A 13,165-nucleotide genomic window follows, 5' to 3' on the forward strand; every position below is an offset into this window, starting at 1 on the left:
GTTTGGTTTGCCCAATTAATATGAAAATTGAAGTCCCCCATGATTACAGCAGTTCCCTTTTTACATGCGTCAACTATTTGCAGATTTATGTTCTGACTAACAGCATCACAGCTATTTGGAGGTCTATAAATTACACCCACTAGTGTTTTTTTCCCCTTATTATTCTCTATCTGTACCCAAGCTGTTTCACTATCCTGATCCTTCAACGCAATATCCTTCCTCTCTATTGCCGTTATTCCCTCCCTTATTAAAAGGGCCACCCCTCCTCCCTTTCTTTCCTGTCTATCTTTCCTAATTGTCGAGTACCCCTCTATATTTAACTCCCAGTCCTGATCCCCTTGCAGCCATGTCTCCGTAATGGCCACGATATCATAACTATATATACTTAATTGCACCGTTAATTCATTTATCTTATTACGAATACTCCGTGCATTTAGATAAAGCACTTTCAGATGATTTTTACTACCCTTCCTTTCCGTTTTTGCCCCTTTTACATCTAAAGCTTTATCTTCACACATTCTGTCTCCTGTCACATTTTGACTTTCCGCTTCCCCACTGATACCCTGCTCTATTTCCTCTACCCCTGCCGTTATTACCCCCCTTGATACCTCCCCCCCGCTACTTAGTTTAAAGACCTCTCTACTGCCCTAGTTATATGATTTGCCAGGACCCCAGTCCCAGCACCGTTCAGGTGAAGTCCGTCCTTACAGAACAGATCCCCCCTGTCCCAGTACTGGTGCCAGTGGCCCAAGAAACCAAACCCATTTTTCCCACACCAGTCTTTGAGCCACGCATTTAGCTTTTTAATTTTACGTACCCTCGCCGATTTGGCCCGTGGCTCAGGTAGCAATCCGGAGATCAGTACCCTCGAGGTTCTGCTTTTTAATTTATTCCCTAACTGCTCAAACTCCTTCAGCAGATCCTCCTTCCTATGTCATTGGTCCCCACATGGACCACGACCACTGGATCCTCCCCCTCCCTCTGCAAATTTCTCTCCAGCATCGCAGAAATATCCTTAACCCTAGCACCAGGTAGGCAACACAGCCTTCGGGACATGTTCTGCTGGCCGCAGAGAACCTTATCTACCCCCCGAATAATACTATCCCCTATCACTACGGCATTTCTTCTAACTCCCCCCTCTTGAATGGCCTCCTGATCCACGGTGCTGCAGCCAGGTTGCTCATCCCATTGAGTAAGAGCCTCGGTCATGCTCGTCAGGGACAAGGGCTGTGGCTCCTGCCGCATCTCCTCCTGGTTCCCCCTACCTGCCTCGCTTATGGCCACACCTTCCTTTCCTTGCTCACTGCCTACTGAATTAGTTAAACTGGTCGGTGTGACCATCCCCTGGCACAAAACATCCAGGTAATACTCCCCCTCCCTGATGTACCGCAGCGTATGAAGTTGGGTCTCCAGCTCATAAATGCGGAGCTGGAGTTCCTCTAGCCTCAAACACTTACTGCAGCTGTAGGGATCTTCTACATCAATGGTGTCGACAAATTCCCACATCTCGCAGTATTGGCACATCTCCTGACCGCCCATCTTATATAAGTAATTAACTGGTCCTATTTAAGAATCCCCTACTGTATTGATACACCCCTTATTTATATAATCCTACCTCCTATAATGGGAAAGTACTCACCCCAGCCGTAAATTACCTACTGGTAGTGGCTGTCTAGTGGTAATTCCGTCCGCTCTTCCTGTCTGGTCCACTGCTCCCTTGCAGTGCGTGGCAAACCTCTTTGCCTCTGTTAGTCTCTGTTAGTCTCTCGAGCCGCGGCTCCGTCCGTCCTCCCCCTCGGCGACAGCACCTGTGGCACCGCGGTCGTGACGTCCCTTCCGTTTCCTGATATATTTCCTTTCGTCATATGACAGTCCCGCCATCCCAGGGATTAACCTTGTGAACCTATGCTGCACTCCCTCAATAGCAAGGATGTCCTTCCTCAAAGTAGGAGTCCACAATAATCCAGATGTGATCTCACCAGGGCCCTGTACAACTGCAGAAGGACCTCTTTACTCAAATCATCTCGTTATGAAGGCCAACATGCCATTAGCTTTCTTCACTGCCTGCTGTATCGGCATGTTTAGTTTCAGTGACTGGTGTACAAGGACACCCAGATCTCGTTGCACTTTCCCTTTTTCCTAATCTGTCACCAGTGAGATAATAATCTGCCTCCTTGTTCTTGCCACCAAAGTGGATAGTCTCACATTTATCAACATTATACTGCATCTGCCATTCATCTGCCCACTCATTCAACCTGTCCAAATTATCCTCCAACCTCCTAGCATCCTCTTCGCAGTTCACACTGCCACGCATCTTTGTGTCAGCTGTGAATTTGCTTGTGTTACTTTTAATTCCATCATCTAAATCATTATATATTGTAAATAGCTGCGGCCCCAGCACCGAGCCTTGCGGCACTCCACTCACCACTGACAGGCACCCATTTATTCCTACTCTTTGTTTCTTGTCTGCCAACCAATTCTCTATCCGTCAATACCCTACCCCCAATACCATGTGCTCTAATTTTGCCGACTGATCTCCTGTGTGGGACCTTATCAAATACTTTCTGAAAGTCCAGATACACCCCATCCACTGGCTCGCCTTCATCCATTTTACTTGTCACATCCTCAAAAAATTCCAGAGGATTAGTCAAGCAGGATTTCCCCATCGTAAATCCAGGCTGATTTGGACCAATCCTTTCCTCCGATATGGCGCCCAAAACTGCTCACAATGTCACGATAATTACGAAGCCATTGCCCCACTAAGTGGCTACAACCACTGCTTTCAGTTTTGTATGCTCTTCCCCACAGTTCATTAACCAAATTACCACATTTTCAGAGTTTCATTAAGCAAGTGACTACAGCTCTGAGCATTATTAATTTGCAAATGTTCTGCAGCAGAGAGATCACAGCCCTGGGGTTTTATTAGCTGGTAAACTGTCACACCTGAGTTTCAGTAACTCACTAGTTGCAGCCGCGGGGTTTTATTGAGTGAGTGGGCAAGGAGCTTGACTTTCATTAACTGGTAAACCACAGTCATGGTTTTATTGATTGGAAAGTCCTTGAGTTTTACTAACAAATTACCTCAAATTTCTGACTTTAATTAACAGGGAATTCAGAGCCCTGATGATTTATTAACTGAGTAGATGTGGCCTCTGAGCATCAACTGGAAGCCACAGCCTCAGATATTCAACGACAAGGAAGATGCTGATAGAGAGCTTGGGTGCAGTGATTTAGATTTTAGTTTAGTTTAATGCGTGGCTGCTCTTTAGACTTTAGAGATACAGATACAGCATGGATGCAATCCCATTGTCCCACCGGGGGGGGGGGGTCCATGCCAACCAGCAATCACTGACCTACACACTAGGGACAATTTTACAACTTACCAAAGCAAATTAACCTGTTCATCTTTGGAGTGTGGGAGGAAACCGGAGCACCTGGAGAAAAACCATGCAATCACAGGGAGAAAGTACAAACATTGTACAGACAGCACCCATGGTTAGGATCGAACCCGGGTCTCTGACGCTGTAAGGCAGTAACTCTACCGCTATGACACTGATGGTGTTTGGAAGAGGGCAATGTAAGTAACAAGGCAAGGTTGTCGGAACATGGCATTCCCAAAGGCTAGAGAAGGATACAAAGATAGAGAAGAATGAGGATTTATGCAAAAGGATAGATTTTTAAATGCTTGTTATCATATTCTGCTTCTTTCTGGCTGCATGTTTTGGCAATCTGCTGTACAAATGAATCACATCGCCACAACTACTGTGCCGTGTGTTATTTGTGAAATTTGAAGCATTTCCTGATTCTGATGGGATTTAATCCTGAATTGCTGAGTGAGTGAACACAGTAATGAGTTTCAAAGAACATCGGTTCAACAATGAAATATATTGATGCACCCCAATCCCTTATTTCCTTCAGGCTGCTTTTAATTAAATCAAAACTCTCTAATGATCAATGCCACATCTGTTTGAGCTGGTAAAGTCAAACCATTAATCATTTGGAATATTTTATTTGTTACCTTAATTACAGATTAAAGTATGCTAAATAAAATAATGAAAGTTCACTTTCATCTTCCCCATTTACTCATTAAGCAGACACAGAGCGATAATGCAATGTAAATAGTAGGAAAACACTCACACTGCTTCTTCTCATATCTGCTGTTAATCATGTGCTGGTGACTTTGATAATAGACAGCCTGATGCACACCAGAGAAAGTTGGGACTGATAACCCATGGAAATCAGGCCCTATAATATCATTAGGACTATAATGTGACTATACCTTCTGCATTTTGCAGGTTAAATCGACACGTTCCAAGGGATAAATTTAATTTACATTTAGATTTAATAATTTCAAAGTGTTTTTCTTTTCTGGGGCCAAATGCAGTTTAGCAGTAATATCAAAATCATCTCGACATATGAGCCATTCTGTACATTCCTCAATGGGATGACTTCCCACCTCCTCCATGCTTACTGTTGCACTCCACCTGCACTGTGCCTAATTTCCTGAACAATGGGCAGCACAGTGGCGCAGCGGTAGAATTGCTGCATTGCAGCGCTAGAGTCCCAAGTCCTGGGTTCGGTCCCGACTACGGGTGCTGTCTGTTCGGAGTTTGTACGTTCTCCCGTGACCTGCGTGGGTTTTCTCCGAGATCCTGGGTTTCCCCCCACAATCCAAAGATGTACAGAGTTGGTAGGTTAATTGGCTTGGTGTAAATCTAAATTGTCGCCAGAGTGTGCAGGGTAGTGTTGGTGCGGACTCGGTGGGCTGAAGGGCACGTTTCCGTAATGTATCTCTAAGCTAAACTAAATCTGATGAACAAAAGGGACACAAAATGCTGGAGTAACTCAGTGGGTCAGACAGCATCTTTGGAGAACATGGAGTGATGGCGAGTAGAAGGGAAATGGGGTGGGTGGGGAGGGGGGGCAGGATGAAAAACGGAGGGTATCTGGGATAGCGAGAGTGTGCGTGAGTGGAGGTGAAGGAAAACTGGGTGGATGGGGGTGGAGGGTGGTTGATCGGAAATTCCGTTGGATTGTAGGCTCCCTAAGCAGTTCCCATGTGGCCTCACTCTGGCAGTGGAGGTGGAGGTGCCCAAGGACAGATGAGTCAGGATGGAAATGGACAGGGACATAAAATAGCGAACAACTGGGAGCTTCCGCTGGACTAGTCTGGTCAGACTAATAAAGATGGCGCCTGCCTGTGGCGACATTTTGCCAGCAGCTCAACAGAAGAGAATTATTTATAGCTTCACTCAATTCACCTGGATCAGAGAAACGGCAGAAATCAGTGACATAACGGACAAACTGCTAGTGCACTTGAAGGTACTAGCGATATCGCTATATCCCGCAGCTGCGGGAGCCCCCGACTGTAAGTGACCCCTCCATCGCTGGCGAACACCCAACCCGACTGAGGATCACAGGTTCTGTACCTGGAAACATCCGGAAGACCTCCAGAGCTGACGGGCAAGATATCCCAGGAGCAACGGAGCTGGAGCTGCCGACTGTGAGGGAATCCCTGATCGCAACGGAGCTGGAGCTGCTGTCTGCAAGGGAATCCCCGTTCCAACGCAGGTTCGCAGAAACAGCAGGCACAGTAAGCACAGTACTTGGAAACAAAGGGGAGGCCTTCATTGTGTCCAGAAACGTGGCCGGCGGGCAGGACTTCAGGTCAGACTGAAGCGCAGGGGACTTCGGCCCCCTCTCCCTACTATCCTACTAGCCAATGTACAGTCCCTTGAAAATAAAGTGGAGGACTTGAGGGCAAGGCTGCTTTACCAAAGGGAGCTGAGGGAATGCTCTGTGCTCTGTTCCACAGAGACATGGCTCGCCCCCAGCTCCCCAGACTCACCAGTCCAGCCTGAAGGGTTCCCCATCCATCGCATGGACCATGCACTGGCATCTGGGAAAGGGAGAGGAGGGGGTGTCTGCCTCATGGTTAACTCTGCGTGGTGCTCAGACGTGGCAGTCCTGTCCAACTCCTGCTCTCCACACCTGGAACACCTGGCTGTGAAGTGCTGCCCCTTCTACCTACCGAGGGAATTCACCTCCATTATCCTGACCACTGTCTACATCCCACCCCAGGCTGATGTCCATCTGGTACTGGGGGAGCTGCATGCCATGGTCAACAAGCACGGCGGCATTTACCACCATAGCCGGGGACTTTAACAAAGCCAACCTGAAGAAATCGCTCCCTAAGTTCCACCAACATGTCTCCTGAAGCACCAGAGGATCACACCCTTGACCACTGCTACACGACCATCAAAGACGCCTATCGCACTATCCCTCGCCCTCACTTCGGCAAATCCGACAATAGTGCGGTGCTGCTTCTTCCTGCCTACAGGCAGCAATTGAAGAGCGCACCAGGGCTTGAATGCCATCACCTTCACTCCATGATGAGCTCAATGCGTTTTATGCACGCTTTGATAGGGAGAACACTGATGTGCCTTCCCGAGCCCCCATTCGCAGTGATGGTATTTCACTCACAGTCACAGAGGCCGACGTCAGAAGATCCTTCAGGGAGGAAAACCCTCGGAAAGCGCCTGGACCTGATGGTATACCCGGGCGTGTTCTAAAAACCTGTGCAGAACAATTGGCTGGAGATTTTACGGACATTTTCAACCTCTCACTTATGAGGTCCCCACTTGTTTTAAAAGGGCATCAATAATACCAGTGCCGAAGAAGAGCAAGGTGACGTGCCTCAACAACTATCGACCAGTTGCACTAACGTCTGTGGTAATGAAGTGCTTTGAGAGGCTGATCATGGTGCAAATCAATACTACCTCGACAAGAACCTGGACCCACTGCAGTTCGCTTACTGCCACAACAGATCAACGGTGGATGCGATCTCACTGGCTCTGCACTCCGCTCTGGACCACTTGGACAACAAAAACTCATATGTCAGGCTGTTAATCATTGACTACAGCTCGGTGTTTAATACCATCATCCCCTCCAAGCTGGTTACCAAGCTCTCAGATCTGGGTCTCTGCACATCCGTCTGCAATTGGATCCTCGACTTCCTCGTCCACAGACTGTCCGTATTGGTGGAAATGTTTCATCCTCGATAACAATCAGCATGGGAGCACCTCAAGGCTGCGTGCTCAGCCCTCTGCTTTACTCACTCTATACTCATGACTGCGTAGCCGGACATAGTGCGAACTCCATCATCAAGTTCGCCGACGACACCACTGTTGTGGGACGTATCACTGATGGTGACGAGTCGGAGTATAGAAGTGAGATCAACCGATTGGACACATGGTGCCAGCACAATAACCTGGCTCTCAACACCAACAGAACCAAGGAGCTGATTGTGGATTGTGGAAGGGATAGGATGGGTACCCACAATCCTGTTTATATCATGGTAGAAAGGGTCAAGAACTTCAAATTCCTGAGCGTCCATATTTCTGAAGATCTTTCCTGGTCCCAGCACACTGATGCAATTATAAAGAAAGCACATCAGCACCTCTACTTCCTGAGAAGATTACGGAGAGCCGGTATGTCATAGAGGACTCTCTCGAATTTCTACAGGTGCACAGTAGAGAGCATGTTGACTGGTTGCATCGTGGCTTGGTTCGGCAACTTGAGTGTCCAGGAGCGGAAAAGACTACAGAAAGTTGTGACCACTGCCCAGTCCATCATCGGCTCTGACCTCCCCACCATCTAAGGGATCTATCACAGTCGCTGCCTCAAAAAGGCTGCCAACATCATCAAGGACCCACACCATCCTGACCACACACTCATCTCTCCGCTGCCGTCAGGTAGAAGGTACAGGAGCCGGAAATCTGGTACGTCCAGGTTCAGGAACAGCTTCTTCCCCACAACCATCAGGCTATTAAACTCACCATCAAACAAACTCTGAGCTATAACAGCCTATTGCACTTTATCTGTTTATTTATGTGTATATATATGGTCTATGCTTATATAGACACACTGAACTGTTTTGTATTTATGCTTACAATATTCTGTTGTGCTGCACAAGCAAGAATTTCATTGTCCTACCTGGGACACATGACAATAAACTCTCTTGACTTGACTTGTCTTGAACTGGCATCCAGAGCATGTATTTGGCGAAGCCACACCAAGCGTGAGCCTGGTCTCACTGATGTAGCAGAGGTCATATTGAGAGCAACCAATGTAATAGACAAGGTTGAGGAAGCTGCCTGGCAGGAATTTATTTTTAAATGAAACAAACCTGCCGCCACCACTCCTGACAAGCTCAGCCACACCGCTACGGCCTGAATCTCCCTTATCAACCAATGTAATAGACAAGGTTGAGGAAGCTGCGTGGCAGGAGAATCCTGACAAGCCGCGGCCAATCTCATCAGCAGGCCCAGCTCGCCTGTCATGGACCGAGGAACCTCCCGGAAAGACCTGGCAGGCCAGGAAGGCCCAGCTGCCCGCGGCCTGAAAGGAGGAAGCCACAGAGCCCAGCCCCTGCTCGTCATCTGAAGACCGGAGTACTGAAGAGGGAGAGTCAGTGATGACAGTCGAGAGGAGCAAGGCCAGTAGGAACGTGAACCAGGATCTTACCTTCCACACTTAAGGTCAGTTGTGGGAGGGGGGGCACAAAATTGTCCAGACGAGGAGAGGGATGTCAGTTCGCTGAACGATCCAGGGCTCACCTTATGAGTTCTGCTACATAAGATCTAGCATCTTTGGAAATGTCGCCTGAAATGGTATCACTGAAATCTGGGGACATGAAAAGAATTTGAGTGTGTTTTGCTCATGTGATAGTGATAATAAAGCACTATTGTCTCGTCTCGTCACATCTCATCGAAGAACTGTTGGGTCCCTGAATGCAGGTGAGGTGGGAGGTTTAGGGACAGATGTTGCATTTCCTGAAGTTGCAGGGAAAGGTGCCTGGGAAGGAGGTGGGCGCGGATGTGGAGGGATGACCAAACAAAGGAGTGCTGGAGAGAGCGGTCTTTTTCGGAAAGCAGAAAGGGATGGGGACGGACGGTGTGAGTGATGTTGGAATCATGTTGTAGTTGCCGCAAATGTCGGAGAATGATAGCATAGAAAGTCCTTAAGGCACCAAAGCGTGGCGACACTTGTGTACTGCCTAAGTGAGGTTTGCCATAAGATTTTACCGGGTTGTATATGAAACAAAGCTTTTCACTGTACCTAGGCACATATGACTATCAAGTATCATTGAATTATTGAGTCATTGAATAATTATGCTTTTGATTTCTTCACATGTCCTTCATGTGATGCTGCATAGCATAAAACAAAATAACACTGTAGCCATTCAAGTTTCCTCTGACCTTCACCTCTTCGTTATGAGCAATGAAAATATTTGGTCATTACAAATACTTGTCAGATATGCCAATATTTTATTTCAGAATTTAACTAATACAGAGCCATTCTTTACATATACGTATATGTCTGTGGTCAAATCCTTTTTTTGAGAATTGTGGTAGATTTTCAACTCCACCTTTGACACAACCCTTGCTTGTGAGTAAAGCCTGAAGTCTGTGAACAGATTCCTGTGCCGTACTGTTCTATGTTGTTGAAATCAGTTAGTAACAGAATACCTCAATCCCCAAACCTAATCTTCATGTATCTCAAGTTATGCTCCAATACCCATCAGGTAACATTAAAATAAATAGCAACTATACTGAACACAACATTATAGAGTAGATTATATTCTATGATTAACTCTCTAAACCTTCAAGAAGTTTAGGGCGACACAGTGACACAAAGGTGGAGTTGCTGCCTTACAGCACCAGGGACCCAGGTTCAATCCTGATTATGGGTGCTGTCTCATCTGTACGGAGTTTGTATGTTCTCTCCGTGACTGCGTGGGTTTTCTCCGGGTGCTACAGTTTCCTCCCACATCCCAAAGCAAAACAGGTTTGTATTGCAGGTCAATTGGCTTTGGTGAAAATTGTCCATAGTGTGAAGGATGGTGCTGGTGTACGGGAATTGCAGGGGCGGCATGGACTCGGTGGGCCGAAGGACCTACTTCCGCACTGTATCTCTAAACTAAGCTAAATTAAACCATAAATGTTTCCTATGATTGTGACACAACAAGAGAGATTTAACATGACAGACATCTACATTGATATTCTAGGCATCCAAACAGAAAATGTGAACTGCTGTCTCTGGAGATGGTGACAAAAGGAACCATACGATTGGTTTTGCTCACGTGCCATTAGCAACACACATTCTGGCACATTTTCCAATGCCGGCAAATATCTTGATGTTCTGCAGGAGTCTTGAAAAATCAAACCATTTGGTTTTTCACCCAAGGGGCAGGTCTCGTGACCTCTAATCTGTAATGTGTTTCTTCGTCTTTCTGTATTCCATTTGCTTGAAAGTCATTGGACTCACTCTTTCCTAATTGCCGAAGGATGCTTAGCTCTGGTCTGGTCAGTGGGAAGGATAGAGTGAGGGATCGTGCAAGCAGTGTTCTGCCAGCAGGCAATATGCAATTAGTCTTGATTGTTCTTCCTCGTTTAACTCTTGTTCATTCATTGGCAGTGGACAGATCAGCAAGTGAGGCTGATGTGAAACTTACATTTATCATACAGATTGATTTGAAGTTTTCACCATGTATTCACACGGAACAGCTGGATGCACATGAAGGAAAACAATATCTTCACAAAGCAGCAGCTGCCAGCTGCCAGCATTGGATAAGGGGGTAGGTTTTAGAAGTCTGTTACCAGCTGATCTATCCTTCGTATATATTAAAAAATCTATTTTAGTTTAGTTTCGAGGTACAGTGAAATGCATGACATTTTTTTTAAAAGCTTCCACAAAACTGAAATAAATTAACAGAAAATATGGGAAAATATGAAATCAGAAAATATGGGAACCATTCAGTATTGCAACATTTATTGCAAGAGAAATAGGGTTAACATTTAACATTTGTGGGCTGCACAGTGGTGCAGCAGCAAAGATGCTGTCTCACAGCGCTAGAGACCCAAGATCGATCCTGACTACAGGTGAAGGTTTGGACATTCTCCCTATGATCGCGTGGGTTTTGTCCAGCTGCTCCGGTTTCCTCCCACACTACAAAGATGTGCAGATTTGTAGGATAATTGGCTTCTGTAAATGGTCCCTAGTGTGTAGGATAATAGCTAGTGTACGGAGTGATCTCTGGTCAGCTTGGACTCAGCAGGTCAAAGGGCCTGTTTCCATGCTGTATCTCTAAACTAACTTAAACTTACTTTAAGGTTCTAGACCCTTCATATGAATTAGAAATGAGAGAAAACATGTTTGTTTTCAATAGCAGAGAAGGTGGGACGGGGATGGGTCGATATCTCTGACAGGGTGAGACAAAAGGAATTAACGTGGCCATTTAGAAATATATTATACTTATACGGTGGCGCAGTGGTAAAGTTGCTGCCTTACAGCGCCAGATAACCTGAGTTTGATCCTGACTATGGATGCTGTCTGTATGGAGTTTTGTGTGTTAATTGGCTTGGTAAAATTATAAATTGTCCCTGGTGTGTGCAGGAGATCACTGATCGCCATGGACTTGATGGGCCAAAGGGTCTGTTTCTGCTCTGTATCTCTAAAATTATAAAACTTCAACTTATTGTCTATGTTATAGGTTGCTAATAGCAGGTTGTGGGACATGCCCAGCAAGCCAGGTTAAACTCAAGGAGCAAGAACAAATGAATATAAAAAGACACAAATGCTGGAGTAACTGGAGTCAGGCATCATACCTAGAGAACTTGGATAGGTGACGTTTCAGATCAGGACCCTTCATCAATATCAAAATGTGGGGAGGCAGTTGTCAGGTGGGGAAGAGAAGGCAGATGGTAACCAAGACTAAAGGTGATAAGAGAAGACAAAAGTGTGCAAATGGTGGAATCTCCTTAAGGGGCTGTCCCACTGCGGCGATCTAATCCGCGAGTTAAGAAGAGCATCTTCGACCTTCAAGCTCGAGGGAACTCGCCTGGACCTAGCTGAGGCCGCGAGTATTTGGGAACTTCCCTCGAGCATGAAAGAGAGTTCCAGTGACCACATAGGACCTCCTAGGACCATGTATCAACCATGCTGTGAGTTTGAGTCAAAGGCAAACTCTTCTAAACTCGCAGATTAGGTCACCGCAGTGGGACAGCCCCATTATGTTCAACATTATTTTTGCTGGGCATGCACAGCAAAAAAAAAGTCATAACAGAATTGCTGAATCCTATAAACTACTTCCTCATTCAGTTGCTGCTTTGTGAAGTTATTTTGTTTTTGTTCATGTGCATCCAGCTGTTCCATGTGAATACATGGTGAAAACTACAAATTAATTCGTAAAATAACTACAAATTTTATGCCTCAGCCTCACATTTAATCTGTCGCTGGAACAAACAAGAGTAAAAAGAGGAAGAACAATCAAGACTAATTGCATATTGCTCTACAAGCAAATCAGTGCATCCCTGATCACTCCTTCCCCACCCACAAGCCAGAGCCAAGCATCAATATCACAGATGGATGTCTGACGGAAATGACATTCTGATAAAGACAGGAAGGAAGAGATACCTAATGTTGGAGGACTTGACAATGAGTCCAGAAGGTTGTGTAGAAAGGAACTGCATATGCTGGTTTATACCAAAGCCTGTTCAAAATCTGTTATACTAGGTACTACATGCAGTCTAAAAATTGTTGTTTGTGTGCTATCCAGACAAATAAAATACGATACATAAATGAATGATGAATGAATGAATGATACTTTATTGTTATGTGACAAGTCACTGTGATATTCTTCATTTTGCATGCCCAAAGTATGCAAAGCGTCACCACATAAAGGGTGCTGACAAAGTTACAAAGTGTTTCATTTTAAACAAACCACTTTTAACACATTCCCTTTGTGGTCCCCCTTAGTTCTCCTTGGTTCTCCCAAGCTTTGTCCTTTGTACATAGTTCCCTGAAAGTGGTTTCAGAGTTAGTCATCCTTCTCCAGTTGTCCTATCAGTTCCACCACCGTTGACATGCTTGTATCCCATCTGGGAAGAGGTACAGGAGCATTAGCTGCAAAACCAGCAGGATGCTCCTCAGCTTCTTCCCACAGGCTATAAGACTGTTAAATGGACTTTGCCCCCTGCCAAGTATCGCGCACAAACCCCCACACTGCAGCAGAGCCACTGTTGTGCCGCTGCCGGTCGGAACGGCTGTTGAATGTTTAGTAGAGTGTTAAATTTGTTCATGACATGTATTTTTTATTTTCATT

This window comes from Leucoraja erinacea, chromosome 1 (assembly GCF_028641065.1).
Source record: "Leucoraja erinacea ecotype New England chromosome 1, Leri_hhj_1, whole genome shotgun sequence".
Lineage (NCBI taxonomy): Eukaryota > Metazoa > Chordata > Chondrichthyes > Rajiformes > Rajidae > Leucoraja > Leucoraja erinaceus.